Below are 17936 nucleotides of genomic sequence, written 5' to 3'. Positions count from 1 at the left end.
GTTTCACTTTTTCACCATTGAGGACAATGTTGGCTGTGAGTTTGTCATATATGGCCTTTATTATGTTGAGGAAAGTTCCCTCTATGCCTACTTTCTGCAGGGCTTTTATCATAAATGGGTGTTGAATTTTGTCAAAAGCTTTCTCTGCATCTATTGAGATGATCATATGGTTTTTCTCCTTCAGTTTGTTAATATGATGTATCACGTTGATTGATTTGTGTATATTGAAGAATCCTTGCATTCCTGGAATAAACGCCACTTGATCATGGTGTATAATCCTTTTAATATGCTGTTGGATTCTGTTTGCTAGTATTTTGTTGAGGATTTTTGCATCTATGTTCATCAGTGATATTGGCCTGTAGTTTTCTTTCTTTGTGACATCTTTGTCTGGTTTTGGTATCAGGGTGATGGTGGCCTCATAGAATGAATTGGGAAGTGTTCCTCCCTCTGCAATATTTTGGAAGAGTTTGAGAAGGATGGGTGTTAGCTCTTCTCTAAATGTTTGATAGAATTCGCCTGTGAAGCCATCTGGTCCTGGGCTTTTGTTTGTTGGAAGATTTTTAATCACAGTTTCAATTTCAGGGCTTGTGATTGGTCTGTTCATATTTTCTATTTCTTCCTGGTTCAGTCTCGGCACATTGTGCATTTCTAAGAATGTGTCCATTTCTTCCAGGTTGTCCATTTTATTGGCATAGAGTTGCTTGTAGTAATCTCTCATGATCGTTTGTATTTCTGCAGTGTCAGTGGTTACTTCTCCTTTTTCATTTCTAATTCTATTGATTTGAGTCTTCTCCCTTTTTCTCTTGATGAGTCTGGCTAATGGTTTGTCAATTTTGTTTATCTTCTCGAAGAACCAGCTTTTAGTTTCATTGATTTTTGCTATTGTTTCCTTCATTTCTTTTTCATTTATTTCTGACCTGATCTTTATGATTTCTTTCCTTCTGCTAGCTTTGGGGTTTTTTTACTCTTCTTTCTCTAATTGCTTTAGGTGCAAGGTTAGGTTGTTTATTCGAGATGTTTCCTGCTTTTTGACGTAGGCTTGTATTGCTATAAACTTCCCTCTTAGAACTGCTTTTGCTGCATCCCATAGGTTTTGGGTCGTCGTGTCTCCATTGTCATTTGTTTCTAGGTATTTTTTGATTTCCCCTTTGATTTCTTCAATGATCACTTCGTTATTAAGTAGTGTATTGTGTAGCCTCCATGTGTTTGTATTTTTTACAGATCTTTTCCTGTAATTGATATCTAGTCTCATAGCGTTGTGGTCGGAAAAGATACTTGATACGATTTCAATTTTCTTAAATTTACCAAGGCTTGATTTGTGACCCAAGATATGATCTATCCTGGAGAATGTTCCATGAGCACTTGAGAAAAATGTGTATTCTGTTGTTTTTGGGTGGAATGTCCTATAAATATCAATTAAGTCCATCTTGTTTAATGTGTCATTTAAAGCTTGTGTTTCCTTATTTATTTTCATTTTGGATGATCTGTCCATTGGTGAAAGTGGGGTGGTAAAGTCCCCTACTATGATTGTGTTACTGTTGATTTCCCCTTTTATGGCTGTTAGTATTTGCCTTATGTATTGAGGTGCTCCTATGTTGGGTGCATAAATATTTACAATTGTTATACCTTCCTCTTGGATCGATCCCTTGATCATTATATAGTGTCCTTCTTTGTCTCTTGTAATAGTCTTTATTTTAAAGTCTATTTTGTCTGATATGAGAATTGCTACTCCAGCTTTCTTTTGATTTCCATTTGCATGGAATATCTTTTTCCATCCCCTCACTTTCAGTCTGTATGTGTCTCTAGGTCTGAAGTGGGTCTCTTGTAGACAGCATATATATGGGTCTTGTTTTTGTATCCATTCAGCCAGTCTGTGTCTTTTGGTGGGAGCATTTAATCCATTTACATTTAAGGTAATTATTGATATGTATGTCCTTTTCCCATTTTCTTAAATGTTTTGGGTTTGTTATTGTAGGTGTTTTCCTTCTCTTGGGTTTCTTGCCTAGAGAAGTTCCTTTAGCATTTGTTGCAAAGCTGGTTTGGTGGTGCTGAACTCTCTCAGCTTTTGCTTGTCTGTAAAGATTTTAATTTCTCCATCAAATCTGAATGAGATCCTTGATGGGTAGAGTAACCTTGGCTGTAGGTTTTTCTCCTTTATCACTTTAAGTATATCCTGCCACTCCCTTCTGGCTTGCAGAGTTTCTGCTGAAAGGTCAGCTGTTAACCTTATGGGGATTCCCTTGTGTGTTATTTGTTGTTTTTCCCTTGCTGCTTTTAATATGTTTTCTTTATATTTAATTTTTGATAGTTTGATTAATATGCGTCTTGGCGTGTTTCTCCTTGGATTTATCCTGTATGGGACTCTCTGTGCTTCCAGGACTTGATTAACTCTTTCCTTTCCCATATTAGGGAAGTTTTCAACTATAATCTCTTCAAATATTTTCTCAGTCCCTTTCTTTTTCTCTTCTTCTTCTGGGACCTCTATAATTCGAATGTTGGTGCGTTTAATGTTGTCCCAGAGGTCTCTGAGACTGTCCTCAGTTCTGTTCATTCTTTTTTCTTTATTCTGCTCTGCAGTAGTTATTTACACTATTTTATCTTCCAGGTCACTTATCCGTTCTTCTGCCTCAGTTATTCTGCTATTGATCCCGTCTAGAGTATTTTTAATTTCATTTATTGTGTTTTTCATCGTTGCTTGGTTCCTCTTTAGTTCTTCTACATCCTTGTTAAATGTTTCTTGCATTTTGTCTATTCTATTTCCAAGATTTTGGATCATCTTTACTATCATTATTCTGAATTCTTTTTCAGGTAGATTGCCTATTTCCTCTTCATTTGTTAGGTCTGGTGTGTTTTGACCCTGCTCCTTCACCTGCTGTGTTTTTTTTTGTCTTCTCATTTTGCTTATCTTACTGTGTTTGGGGTCTCCTTTTCACAGGCTGCAGATTCGTAGTTTCCGTTGTTTTTGGTATCTGTCCCCAGTGGCTAAGGTTGGTTCAGTGGGTTGTGTAGGCTTCCTGGTGGAGGGGACTAGTGCCTGTGTTCTGGTGGATGAGGTTGGATCTTGTCTTTCTGGTGGGCATGTCCACGTCTGGTGGTGTGTTTTGGGGTGTCTGTGGCCTTATTATGATTTTAGGCAGCCTCTCTGCTAATGGATGGGGCTGTGTTCCTGTCTTGCTAGTTGTTTGGCATAGGGTGTCCAGCACTGTAGCTTGCTGGTCGTTGAGTGAAGCTGGGTCTTGCCGTTGAGATGGAGATCTCTGAGAGATTTTCGCCGTTTGGTATTACGTGGAGCTGGGAGGTCTCTTGTGGACCATTGTCCTGAAGTTGGCTCTCCCACCTCAGAGGCACAGCCCTGATGCCTGGCTGGAGCACCAAGAGCCTTTCATCCACACAGCTCAGAGTATAAGGGAGAAAAAAATAGAAAAAAAGAAAGAAAGAGGATAAAATAAAGCTATTATAATAAAAAATAAGAAAAAAAATTATTAAGAGTAAATGTATTCAGAAAAAAAATTTTTTAATTTTTAAAGATAGATTTATTAATTTTTTATAATAAAAAATAAGAAAAAATTATTAAGAAAAAAATTTATTAAGAAAAAAAAATTTTTAATTTTTTAAAATAAAAAATATGAAAAAACTTATTAAAAAATTTTTTTTAATTTCTAAAAATAGAAAGTAAGGAAAAAATTATTAAGAAGACATTTATTAGGAAAAAAAAATTTTTTTAAGTAAAAAAAAAAAAAAAAAAAAGGACAGACCTAACCCTAGGACTAATGGTGAAAGCAAAGCTATACAGACAAAATCTCACCGAGAAGCATACACATATCCATTCACAAAAAAAGGAAAAGGGGAAAAATTAATATATCCTGCTCCCAAAGTCCACCTCTTGAATTTCGGATGATTCGTTGTCTATTCAGGTATTCCACAGATGTAGGCACATCAAGTTGATTGTGAAGATTTAATCCGCTGCTTCTGAGGCTGCTGGGAGAGATTTCCCTTTCTCTTCTTTGTTCGTACAGCTCCCGGGGTTCAGCTTTGGATTTGGACCCGCCTCTGCATGTAGGTCGCCTGAGGATGTCCGTTCCCCGCCCAGACAGAACGGGGTTAAAGGAGCAGCTGCTTCGGGGGCTCTGGCTCACTCAGGCCGGGGGGAGGGAGCGGTACGGAGGAGGCGGGGCGAGCCTGCAGCGGCAGAGGCCGGCGTGACGTTGCAGCAGCCTGAGGCACGCCGTGCGTTCTCCCCGGGAAGTTGTCCCCAGACCACGGGAGCCCGGCAGCGGCGAGCTGCACCGGCTCCCGGGAGGGGCGGTGTGGAGAGTGACCTGTGCTTGCACACAGGCTTCTTGGTGGCGGCAGCAGCAGCCCTAGCGTCTCCTGCCTGTCTCTGCGGTCCGCGCTGTTAGCCGCGGCTCGCGCCTGCCTCTGGGGTCCGCGCTGATAGCCACGGCTCGCGCCCGTCTCTGGAGTTTGTTTAGGCGGCGCTCTGAATCCCCTCTCCTTGCGCGCCGCGAAACAAAGAGGCAAGAAAAAGTCTCTTGCCTCTTCGGCGGCTGCAGACTTTTTCTCGGGCTCCCTCCCGGCTAGCTGTGGCGCACTAGCTCCCCTCAGGCTGTGTCACGCCGCCAGTCCCAGTCCTCTCCTTGCGATCCGACCGAAGCCCGAGCCTCAGCTCCCAGCCCCTGCCCGCCCCGGCGGGTGAGCAGACAAGCCTCTCGGGCTGGTGAGTGCTGCTCGGCGCCGAGCCTCTGTGCGGGAGTCTCTCCGCTTTGCCCTCCGCACCCCTGTGGCTGCGCTCTCCTCCGTGGCTCCGAAGCTTCCCCCTTCTGCCACCCGCAGTCTCTGCCCACGAAGGGGCTTCCTAGTGTGTGGAAACCTTTCCTCCTTCACGGCTCCCTCTCACTGGCGCAGGTCCCGTCCCTATTCTTTTGTCTCTGTTATTTCTTTTTTCTTTTGCCCTACCCAAGTACGTGGGGATTTTCTTGCCTTTTGGGAGGTCTGATGTCTTTTGCCAGCGTTCAGTAGGTGTTCTGTAGGAGCAGTTCCACGTGTAGATGTGTTTCTACTGTATCTGTGGGAAGGAAGGTGATCTCCGCATCTTACTCTTCCGCCATCTTGCTCCTCCCTCCACCTGTGCAGAAGCTTTTAAGTTTCACTAGGTCCCATATGTTTATTTTTGTTTTTATTTCCATTTCTCTAGGAGGTGGGTCAAAAAAGATCTTGCTGTGATTTATGTCAAAGAGTGTTCTTCCTATGTTTTCCTCTAAGAGTTTTTTTTTTTTTTTAATTTTTAAAAATCTTATTTTTATATTTTTTATTGATGTATACCTTACATACCATAAAGTTCACCGTTTTAAAATGTGCAGTTCATTGTATTTTAGTATATTTACAGAGTTGTGTAAATTTCCATTTCTCTAGGAGGTGGGTCAAAAAGGATCTTGCTGTGATTTATGTCATAGAGTGTTCTGCCTATGTTTTCCTCTAAGAGTTTTATAGTGTCCAGTCTTACATTTAAGTCTTTAATCCATTTTGAGTTTATTTTTGTGTGTGGTGTCAAAGTGTTCTAATTTCATTTTTTTAAATGTAGCTGTCCAGTTTTCCCAGCAACATTTACTGAAGAGACTGTCTTTCCTCCATTGTATATTCTTGTCTCCTTTGTCATAGATGAGTTGACCATAGGTGTGTGGGTTTATATTGGGGTTTCTATCCTGTTGCATTGATCTAAAAGACCCCGAATAGCCAAAGCAATCTTGAGGAAAAAAAAAAAACGGAGCTGGAGGAATCAGGCTCCCTGACTTCAGACTATACTACAAAGCTACAGTAATCAAGACAGTATGCTACTGGCACACAGACAGTAATTTTCTTGTAGGACTGCATTTAATCTCTGTATCCACAGTACACAGTATAGTGTGTGTGTGTGCATGTGTGTGCATTACATAGTAAAGGTTCAATAAATATTATTTGTATGAAAAACTAGAAAGCTCATTAATGTGAAGGCAAATGGGAGGCATAATGAAAAACAAGTAACCAATCTTAAAAATAACTGCTAATTGATGAAGTATTCAACAGCAGCACAAATGATGCTATACTTACTTTAACAACACTGTCTCCTTACCATCAACTCACTAATTCTGGCTTTTTAAATGTAATTATATAAATTATATATAATTATATAAGTATTCAGAATATTAGAAGTAGGCCACTTAAAGACCCAGAATTATACCCCATGTCTCTGGCCAAAGGCCTGGTGATTGCAAGCAACCACCAGTAGGAAAGGAGTTGGTACCAGATAAACCTCCTCACCATAAGAACCATAAAACTGGATCAAATACATAAAGCAACAGTTTTCAGACTTTGGACAACAGATGGCTCTCTGCTCAAGGACAATTTCCCAAACATGGTGCAGAGGACTGGAATCCAATCATAGTGGTCCCACTGAAATGAAAAGGAGGAAATGAGAGTTCAAGGAATCAGAAATGGCTAAAATCTGCAGGGCAGGGCACTTGAAGAGAAAGGAGCTGCAAAGGGGGGGGGGCCCAGGAGTCTGAGTCAGAAGTTCCCGATGAGTTCTAGACTGACCTGTGCAAGTGCTGGTTGAGAGTGCACGATGCTTACTAGAGAGCAGCTGCTATGAGGTTGAGAAGAGAACAGAGATACTAGAGGTCAGTTGGCATTGGGGAACATTGGAAATCTGACCTAGCCAGAGTAGAGGCAGACCTCGGAGATACTACACGTTTGGTTCCAGACCACCACAATAAAACGAATATCACAATAAAGCAAGTCACATGAATTTTTTGGTCTCCCAGTGCATATAAAAGTTATGTTTACACTATACTGTAGTTATTAAGTGTGTGATAGTATTATGTCTAAAAAACAATGTACATACCTTAATTAAAAATAGTTTATTGCTAAAAATGTTAATCATCATCTGAGAATGCAGAGTTACCACAAATCTTCAATTTGTAAACAAATGGTATCTGCGAAGTGCAACAAAATGAGGCATGCCTGTATAAAGTTCTCATTAAAAATTCAATAACATCCTAAAAAAAGAACAAAGAAGGAATTCCCTGGTAGTCCAGTGGTTAAGACTCAGAGTTTTCACTGCTGTGGGACCAGGTTCAATCCCCGGTCGGCGAACTAAGATGCCACAAGCCACGCGGCAGGGCCAAAAAAAAAAAAAAGAAAAAAAAATCATTAACATCCTGAGGTGAGACACCAGAAAGTATGTGCCTTAAGATTAAGAACTACACTATGGCTGACTCTAGATCTACCCTAACAAAGACTAAAACCAAACCCTGACAAAATTTGGAGGGGATACAAAGTTTGAAAGTTGAGTCCACCAAATAAGAGGAGCTTGAAAAACACTGTGGAATTTCCATACATTTTAACTACCAAAGTACAAACTTAAGCTGACACAAGTTTAAGATGATGGGCCAATAATTTAAAAGATCAACACTTTCCAGACAAAGATACAAGAATCTAAAGTATTTAAATTGTGTCATCAACAATATCCATAAAGAGAATTAAAACAAATTAGTAGACATGCAAATAAACAGGAGAGTGTGACTCATAGTAAAGAATAAAACGTCTATAGCAACTGACCCACTGATGGTCCAGACTTCACATTCAGCAGATAAAGACTTTAAAGCAGCCATTATAAAAATGTTCAAAGAACCAAAAGAAGATGTCCTTAAAGAATTAAAGTAAAGCCTGGCCTTAATGAGTGAAGGAGAAAGAACCTTAGCAGATAAAGTGAAAGTATAAAAATGGAATTTTTAGACATGAAAAGTACAGTAATTGGAAGGAATAATTTACTAAATGGGCTTAATATCAGATTGTAGATGGCAGATGGCAGAATAATGAGTCAGCGATCTTGAAGACAAAACAATAGATGTTATCCAATCTGAAAGATGGAGGGAAAAAAATTGACAAAAATGAAAAAAGCCTCACAGGCTTGTGGAATACTGAGAGATACACTGTACTTATAACTAGAATCCCAGGAATAGAAGAGAGTAGTAATAGAGCAGAAAGAATATAAAAGTAATGGTCAAAAATTTCCCAAATAAGATAGAAAATATTAACTTATGGACCCGAATATCTCAAAAAGCCCCAAGCAAAGCCACTAAAAATAAATCAAAATTGGTCACATCATAATCAAATTACCGAACCAAAAATAGAGACAATCTTGAGGACAGCTATAACAGGGAATGCCATTGCATATAGTGAACAATGGTAAGAATGCCTACTGGCTTCTCATCAAAAGTAGTGGAGACCAGAAGATTGTGAAACAGCATTTTTAAAGTATTTAAAAGGAAAAAAAAACTTGTCAACCTGTCTATATCCAACAAAAATATTGTTTAAGAATGAGGGTAAAATAAAGACATTTTCAGATGAATAAAAACGAATATTATTTGTCATCAGCTGACTTGTAATACAAGAAATGCTAAATGATTCTCATCAAGCTGAAGGGAAATGATACCAGATGGAAAACAGCATCTAAGAAAAGAAAGAAGAATATCAGAAATTACAGATATGAAATAATAGGTTTTACTTTTCTTATCAAATACAATTAAAACACAACTGACTGATTAAAGTAAAAGTAATAATACCATAAGATGAGGTTTATAATGTGTGTAGAAGTAATAAATACGCCACCAGTAGCAGAAGTGGTAAGAGGTGAGTAAATGGGATTAGGTTGTTGTGAGATTATTATACTTGTGAAGTGTGCAGAGGGAAGTGGCAGGTGTTAGTGAGAAGTGTGAAGTAGGAATGTGAAGGGTCAGCACTTTCAAACTATTACAATAGCCTCACAGTTGTATCCATTTTTAAACTTCACCCATCCTTTGCATCTACCTTTTACATTCCTGCCACAAGGACCGGCTTCATAACCGTGTGATCAGTGCAGTTGCAGACGGCTCCATGTTCAGAAATGCTCCGCAGTTGCTGTCTTAAATTTAAAAAGTGATTTTATCTTAAAAATTGTGTTTTGTAAGTTAAGTCAGATGAGACGTTGGAGCGTGCACCAGAGGCTTGGAGTCCTGGCTTGCATGAGGTCTCATATCCTGCCACCTCCCAGGACCGGTTCTCTCCCGCCCTCTGGCACCCTAGGCCCTGCTAGGTCTGTCCTCTCTGCCTGGGCCCTGCTGTCCTCTGCTCTGAGCAGGAACCTGGGCGCAGGTATGGGGAGAGTTGGAGTTGACTGTGCACGCCCCAGGGCATCTTGGGATGGGGCTTGGTGGTAGCCATGCCCACTCCAGGCTAGCAGCACAATGGCGCGTCTAGTGGGTGGCCAGCCTGGGTCTGCATCTTGGTTGGGGGAAGCCACTTGCCCACTCACTCCCAATCCAAGTACCAAGCACAGCCCAATGCAGAGGTTTAAAGATCTTTGAGAGTCACTTGTCTGCCATGGGTTGGTAAGACGCCTAAGTGGACTTCTCCAGAACACTCCCCCATCTAGGGTGCAGTGCATAGGTCCAGTGGCTGGTGGGAGGGGCCAGCCGGCAGCAGTCAGGCCTGAGCGAGTGTGTGAACACGTCCCATGTCGTGGGGCAAGGCCTCTGGGCACCTGTGAGGGTATGCCCTCCCCTTGCTGGTGCCCAGGAGCGCTCCTTCAGCTAGTTCCAGGTCTGGGAGCACTCTCTCTTTCTCCTTCCAGACTTCCTGGAGCTGGTTTGTGTTTTTCTCTGATATCTGCATTTAAAACTTAGCATCAACAACTCAACCACAAGGTTGAGGATGAGAGGAAACTCATAAACAAATGATTACCCCACCACCTATATCAGAAAGAACCCAGGGTTTAGTGTAAAAAATAAGAAATGACAGAATTATTTTTTCCAGGATCAATCCCCAAAAGACTAATTTCCATACTACTGAAACACCTAATCATCTCTGTCATCTATGTGTACTTTTCTTCCGGCGAAATTTTCATTATGTTTAGCTTTGTCCAACCACCCCCTGGCATATGTTATAGTCTCTCATTCCTGACTCTAATAACGAAAGCAAAATAGAGCTATGAAGATAAGACGGATATGCAAAACATGTGATAAAATATGCCCATGATTCAAGAAATGGCACTTGCTATATCACCTCATTGAGGAACCTCCGTGATCTGCCCAGTCAGACAAAGCTCGCTCAGTACTTCTATTACATGTCCTCTATCCGTACTTCTGTTATGGTGTTTCACAATAAGTCCAAATGTTGGACTTCTATGCATGACTTATCTCAACAACTAAACTACCAGCAGGCACCATGTGTAAATCACTTGAGGATTCCTCTTTACTTGTCCTCAGTCACCTTAACACATCACCTTTCAATAAATATAACTGTATTCTGAAGGTTACTATACATTAGTCGTCAAGATAACACAAATTAAACAAGAGGGAGATACTGTTTTTCACTCATTCGATTGTCAAAAAAATATAATGATACATCTTTTCCTGGTGAGGAGGCAGGATAAAGAACACTGATGAATTGCTGTTCAACTATAAATTACTAGTCTTCCTAGAAACAATTCTGTAATACCTATTAAAGTTAAAAATTCACATACCCTTTAGCCTGATGATTCCATTTCAGGAAATCTATCTCATAGAAATAAAGCCACCATACTCATGTAGATATATCTATTGTAGCAAATTATTCGGTGTAAAAAAACTGATGTGATATATTGTAAAAGTGATCAAATCCTTCCATTAAGAGGTAGATTCTATTTCTCTATTCCTTTAATCTGGATTGACCATGCGACTTGTTTGGCCAATAAGACATTAGCCAATATGATACAAACAAGCTTCAAAAGTGCCTGTGCGTTGAAACTTGATTGTTTGCTTTCTTGGAAGCTTAAGGCTGCCACGTGAATTAACCTAGCCAGAATGCTGGTGACAAGAGACGTGTGCACTTGTCAGTCCCGTCACTGTGGCCAACAGTTTGCCAACTGTCAGCGATATGATTGAGGCCATCCTGAACATCCAACCTTCTGTAATGTGCCAGTACATCATAGAAATAAGAGTGAGTTCAGCAGAGATGAGCTGAGTTGACCCAGATGAGAAAAACTTCCCAGTCAATCCATAGCATCATAGGAATTGGTAAATGATTGCTGTTTAAGCCACTAAATTTGGGAGAGTGGTTAGTAACACAGCAAGAGCTAACTGATCTATTTTTTAAAAAAGCTAACATATAACTGGCAACAATATGAGCCCATCAGTAGGGGAACACTTGAATAAATAGTGGCATATTATGAGACATTATGCGGCTACTAAGAAAAATAAGTTAGATATGCATCTGTTAGTCATCTTTTGTTTCTGTTTCCAACTAGGTTGTGAGCTCTTGGAGGACAGGAAGCTTGCCTCTCTCTACCTTCGCTGATTTCCTCCACAGCACAGTGGGAGCTCAAGTATTTGCTGATTGATTTGATTGCTCATTGGCTCCATTTTTTAAAGTAAAACAAGCAGCCTTTAGTTGGAAGAGTTATTCTACTGGTATAGTCTCGAGAATGGACCATCTGGTGGAATGAGGTCTGTATGTCTGCTTATTAAAGCTATAAGAGCTGAACTGGCAAAAGTCCCAATGTAATGGACAATCACGTGATGCACCAGAGCTGGCTTCGTGAGCAGGTTATCAGTGTAGCCATACACTGCCCTGTGCTCAGAAGGACCTTGCGCTTGGGGATTGAAGCTGTTTGGCTGCAGTCTTGAAATTCGTTATTTTTTAAAATTAATTTTTATCGGAGTATAGTTGATTTACAACGTTGTGTTAGTTTCTGCTGTATAGCAAAGTGAATCAGCCACACATATACCTATATCCACTCTTTTTGAAATTCTTAATAATCTTACCTTTGACATTGTGTTCTGTAAGTGAACTCGGATGGCACAGTGGAGTCTCAGCTCACTTGTGGTCCCACCATTCCAGCTGGCCGAGATGGGTCCTCAGCCATGGGGTCCGGGTCCAGAGTAATGATGTAGCCAGCTCTACGTGAATTGTATTAGGAAACTGCAGAGGAAAGAAAATATATATTGTATCCATACAAACAGAAAAGCCTGGCATTGTGTGAAGTAACAGTGTAGCTACCTTCTGCTTGTGGTGAGAGAAATGAAATTAGTCTAAGATGGCACATTTGACAATGAAGAATATAGAAGAATGTTTGCTGGACCTGACACTGGCTCTTGCTACCTGTTTGTCTATCTTTTTTCCCCTCCAAAGAATCAGCTTTTGCTTTTGTTAATATTCTCTATGATTTTGGTGTCAGTTTATTCATTTTTGCTCTTGTCCTTCTGTTAATTTTTTCTCTGTTATTTGATTTTCCTCGGTTGTTCTCCTATTTGGATCAAATACTTGATCTATAAATAGCTAGGTGCTTTATTAACAAGAACAGTTCTGTAAGTTGCCTAGCCTGACACTATCTTTAACCAATTTTCTGGAAAAGGTGGAGAGAGTTCCACAACTCTACAATGATAACTGAATTTCAATTTGGAAACAGATTTATGTAGAAAAAACCAGTTTAACCCAAAATATGGAGTGACTACTTCACAGCAATCAAATGCTGTTACAGAGCATCCTACTCTGAATCCATGAGCACTGCTCCGTGGTTAGGTCTGTTGTCTCTTTGTTACTTGGGACCACGCCATGTGCCCTGCTCACTGCCAGAAGGGAGAGTAGTGCTGGTGGTTAAGTAAGTGGTAAGGACAGGATTGTTGCTGATAACACGCATGAACCTGAACAAGCAGCTGAGAGAAACTCACAGACACCTCCTCGTCAACCTGGTGCTCAGGGCAGGCTAGGAGTACACAGTATGAACTGAAGTATCAGGCAGGCCCGGTTTGATTCCATTTCTTTCAATTACTAGCTGAGTTACCTGCTGGCACTTTCCTTACTCACTACAAATCTCCCCTTTCTTGTTGTAAAATAGAGGTAATAACACTTTTCACTTACAGTTATTTGAGTTTTAAATGAAATGCATCACTTTCTCTGAGAAGCCTTCCCTAACACAATCAACTGTAATTTTTCCTTGTTGCACACGATTATTTTCCTTTAGAGCACTTATCTCAATTTGTATGTGTACATTCATTCATATATTTATAGATTAATTTGCTGAATATTTGCCTATCTTGCTAGACTGTTAAATTGGTGAGTACAGAGACAATATCTATTTTGTCCCTCACTTTATACCTGCACTGAGCAAAGTATCTGCCACCTAATAGTTGCTCAATAAATATTTGTAGAATGGACAACAAAACGCTCAGCACAGTGCTATGTGTTTAATATAATAAAGTAGCCAACTCAAGAACCGAAATAAATACAAAAAGGGAATGATAATTTCTTTTTTTTTAACTTATTTGACATAGGTGGCCTTGACCTACTCCCTCAGCCAATTCTTTGTCAATTTAAGCACTCTTAAGTCTCAGCAGCATTCAGTGTCAGGCTTACATTATTTCATTGCTCACTCATTTACTCAGAAACTCCTTTTGCTGAATTTCCCCTAACGGACACTTTCATAACACTGCGAGATCCATGGCTTCTGGTCTCTGGGAGAAGTCTCCCTTAAGGAGGAGGACTGGCCCTTGCACAGACCCAATATTCGTCCATTTTTCCTAGCTCTTTTGCTACTTCTGTATACTGAAGGGCTATCTGTCATAAAGTGCTTCTGACTGACTCACTTCTGAGTGAGTTATTCTGTTTTGAAAAAAAAAGTCTATACTGAAACATGTTCAACCTAATTAATCCATACCACAAGTAAAAAATAGAACGCTCAGTTTTTATTTTTTCACCCCTCCCCCGCCGCTGCCACACAAACTCACACGCACACACAGAGACACACAGACACACATATAAACCTCTGTGTAACAAGACGACAAAGCCCAGATTCTGGCTCTCAAGTATTCTAAGTAATATTAAGTGCATTCAAGTTCTTGTGCAAGAAAGGAGTGTGGCCAGTGCCCTAGTAGCAGTATTGACTAGTACCAGCTTGATTTTAACTGATGGCCCAGAGACAAAATCTCCTTTATGTAGGTAGCAATTTCCTGGGGCATGAATAGATATCTAATTTATATTTACTTTGCCCTAACATCTCAGTGTCAATTCCCCTGCTTTCTGAACCCAGTACCTGAGTTTAGATATGCAGAAAACAAATCAATGAAAATGACTCTTTAAATTTCCCTCCACATATTTGATATTTCCCATGTGTCATTTCATTGCATCTTATCAGTTATCAGAATCAGACTTGACTTTGAAAATGCTAAATCCCTGTGTTGTCTACGTCTAATGATATAGTTTACAAAACTTTCTAAAGGAAAATAGACAGGGTCGATTGGTATAGCAATTATGCATAGCAAAGTATATGCTCGTTAATATGAATTACTATATTTTGTGAACTCGTACTTTGAATATTTTTATTTTTCCCAAATTTCAGACATATAAAATTTTACATATTTATATCTTATAAAATGGAAGTAAACAAGTAGTTCAGCATATAAATCTCAGTATCTGCTCGTGGGTTCATTCCCTCCATGGGCCTGGGAAAGCGATAAGGCAGGATGACTGAAATATGAGCAGACAACGGTACCATTTTTTTGCACTTATTTTTCAAACTTCTCTGCAAGGACATCTTTGTTTGGTTCATACATTTCAGGTATGTTCTTTTTTTAGTGTCTCAGCTATAGAAAGAATTCTCAGGGTCTGAGTAATGAGTAGCTGTGTGGTTTGTCAGATAATGTCACTTTAGAAACTAGGATCTCTACATGACAATATGCAGCTCCTACCTGGATTCCTGACAGTCGTTTCTTTTTGGAATTATTTGGAGATGAAAGGAAAGCTTTAGAGGAAAGGGTGAGTGAGAAACCTGATGTAAACATGAAGATAGGCTCGAACAGCAAACGCCCCGAAGCCACGCTGTACCACTGATGACAGGGTCAGCACCATCTCGCACCGGGTCGACTATAACAGCTGCCAAACTGGTACCCTTGACTTTAGCCTCCACAGCAGTATGTCTTTTTCTTAAATATTTTACTGTTCCTCTTATGTTACCATTATGCTCAAAAACTTTTAAAAGTAATAATAGTTACCATGTTTTAGGGCTTTGGCCTCGTTGTATTTAATAGTTTATTTCTAATCCTCATGGTAACACTGCAGGGGAACAAGTATGACACCCATTTTATGTTATGCAAATGATGTGGCATTAATTAATCACAATCCTGTTAAAATATGTCAGATCATATCCACGCCTCTGCTCAACACTCTCCAATGGCTTCCCTTCTCACGTACAGTCAAGGCCAAAGTCCTTACCATAAGGCCTTACCTTATCCGATCCCCACCACTTCTCAGACCTCATCTAGCCCCTCACTCTTTGGTGAGGGTTCCCTTGTCACCTATCCTCCACAACATTCCATAGCTCCTTCCCTGATTTATGTTTTACCCTTAGCACTTATCCCTCTCTACGGTACAAACAACATTACTGATTACTGTCATCTTATGTATTGTTTGTCTTCCTCCACTAAATTGTCAGCACCATGAGAACAGGGATTTTTGTCCTTTTGTTCACTACCGTATTCCCAGCTCCTAGCATATGGCTGGCATTTACTAAATATTTGCTAAATAAAGTAAATTTCATTCCTTTACATTTTAAAATTATGAACTACATCATCTACACTCAGAGCCTATATACTGGTAGATACAGTTGACAGACGACTAAGGAAATTACCAGTACTTTACATGTCACCCGTGTACTCCTGCTCCACGGTGTCCACCTTTATCTCCCAGATTTGCCTTTATGAATTGAAAACAACACTCTTCTGTGTTTCTTAGAGTTTATCACTTATGTATGTATCTCTTAACAACATATTATATAGTTTTACCAGTTTTTGACCTTAATATAAATGAACAAATAGGTATGTATTCTTCTGAAACTTGCCTTTTCACTCAACATGCTTCATGTGTTAGTGGACATGTAGGATGTTCCCACATCTTAGCTATTGTGAATAATGGTGCAATGAACATAGGAGTGCAGATATCTCTTTGAGGTAGTGATTTCATCTCCTTTGGATATATACACAGAAGTGCAATTGCTGGATCATAGCGTAGTTCTAAATTTTTTTTAACATCTTTATTGGAGTATAACTGCTTTACAATGGTGTGTTAGTCTCTGCTTTATAACAAAGTGAATCAGCTATATGTATACATATATCCCCATATCCTCTCCCTCTTGAGCCTCCCTCCCACCCTCCCTATCCCACCCCTCTAGGTGGTCACAAAGCACCGAGCTGATCTCCCTGTGCTATGCCGCTGCTTCCCACTAGCTATCTATTTGACATTTGGTCGTGTATATATTAAGTCCATGCCACTCTCTCACTTCGTCCCAGCTTACCCTTCCCCCTCCCCGTGTCCTCAAGTCCATTCTCTACGTCTGCGTCTTTATTCCTGTCCTGCCCCTAGGTTCTTCAGAACCTTTTTTTTTTTTTAGATGCCATATATATGTGTCGTAGTTCTATTTTTAATTTTGTAAGGAACCTCCATATGGTTTTCCATAGTGGCCACAGCAGCTTACAATCTCACCAAAAGTGCGCCAGAGTTCCCAGTTCTCCACAGCTTCGCCAGCACTTATCTCTTGTTTTTTTAACTGAAGTATAATTGATGTACAATATTGCATTAGTTTTCAGTGTACAGCATAGTGATTCAGGGTTTTTTTGCAGATTATATTCCATTATAGGTTATTTCAAGATATTGACTACAATTCCCTGTGCTATACAGTAAAATCCTTGTTATCTATTTTAGATATAGTAGTTTGTATCTCTTAATCCCATACTCCTAATTTGTCCCTTATTCTAAGGTGTGAGGTGATATCTCATTGTGATTTTGATTTGCATTTCCCTGATGATTAGTGATGTAGAGCAACTTTTCATGTGCCTGTTGGCCATTTGCATGTCTTCTTTGGAAAAATGTCTATTCGAGTCCTCTGCCTATTTTTTAATCAGATTGTTTAGGTTTTTTTTGTTTGTGCGTTGGTTTTAAGCTGTATGAAGAACACACACTTTTTACCCCTTTCTCCTGAGGTCCCATTTAATCCAGAATCATAAAGATAACTAGAGGAGGCCACTAGCAAAAAGAGATTTCAACAACTGTCTAGAAGATATTCTAGAGTAGATGGGAGAGGAATGACTGATGAATGAGACAGAGGAAGTTGTAGTTCACAGCTGTGGAGGAAATTGCAGAATCACTGAGAGACACTTTTAGTACTAATAAGTCAGTAAAGAGAAATGTGACCTCAAAAAACTGAAGCTTATTAAATCTCCACCACCAAACACCAGGGATTTATCGCTCAGGGAAACAAACAAGGAAACAAAGTGATAAGGGTCTTTCCTAAAGAAGTTAAATGCTGTGTATTGAGGGTACTAGGGCAGCTAGTGTAGCAATTAGCACCTCCAAAATAATGTGGCTTCGGTGAGTCACCTTGTGAAATAGTCTTCTCTCCTTAAAGCAGAATCTGTGAGTGAACGAGCTTCTTGCATGTGCAAAGCTTCTGGTCACATTTTATATTGCTAAATCTTAAAATATGAAGGACAAACAATAACTAGGTTTTTGAGGACAGTCAGCAATGTGAAAAACAAGACCCAGAGAAGCAAGAACAATCAAAGACCTAAAAAGAGCTCTTAGCAAAGAATAGAAGAAAAAGTTGTGGCGATTTCACACAATTTAGACAAGTAGAAAAAGAAACAAATATATAAGGGAAATAAGAGACATGGAGAATTGATCCAAGAGTTCCACTATGTGAATATTTGGAGTTTCAAAAAGGCATTGAAAAATTATATAGAGAGCAAACTAGATGCTAGAAGATGCAATGATGTGACACCTTCAAAATTCTAAGGGAAAAGAATCTGCATTCTAGAATTCTTTTCATAAATTACCAATCAGGTTTGAGTACAGAATAAAGGTCTTTTCAAATATGCAAGGGCCCAAATATT

The sequence above is a fragment of the Balaenoptera borealis genome, assembly GCF_965194805.1.
Source record: "Balaenoptera borealis genome assembly, chromosome: X".
Lineage (NCBI taxonomy): Eukaryota > Metazoa > Chordata > Mammalia > Artiodactyla > Balaenopteridae > Balaenoptera > Balaenoptera borealis.
Note: the sequence above shows the minus strand (reverse complement) of the source record.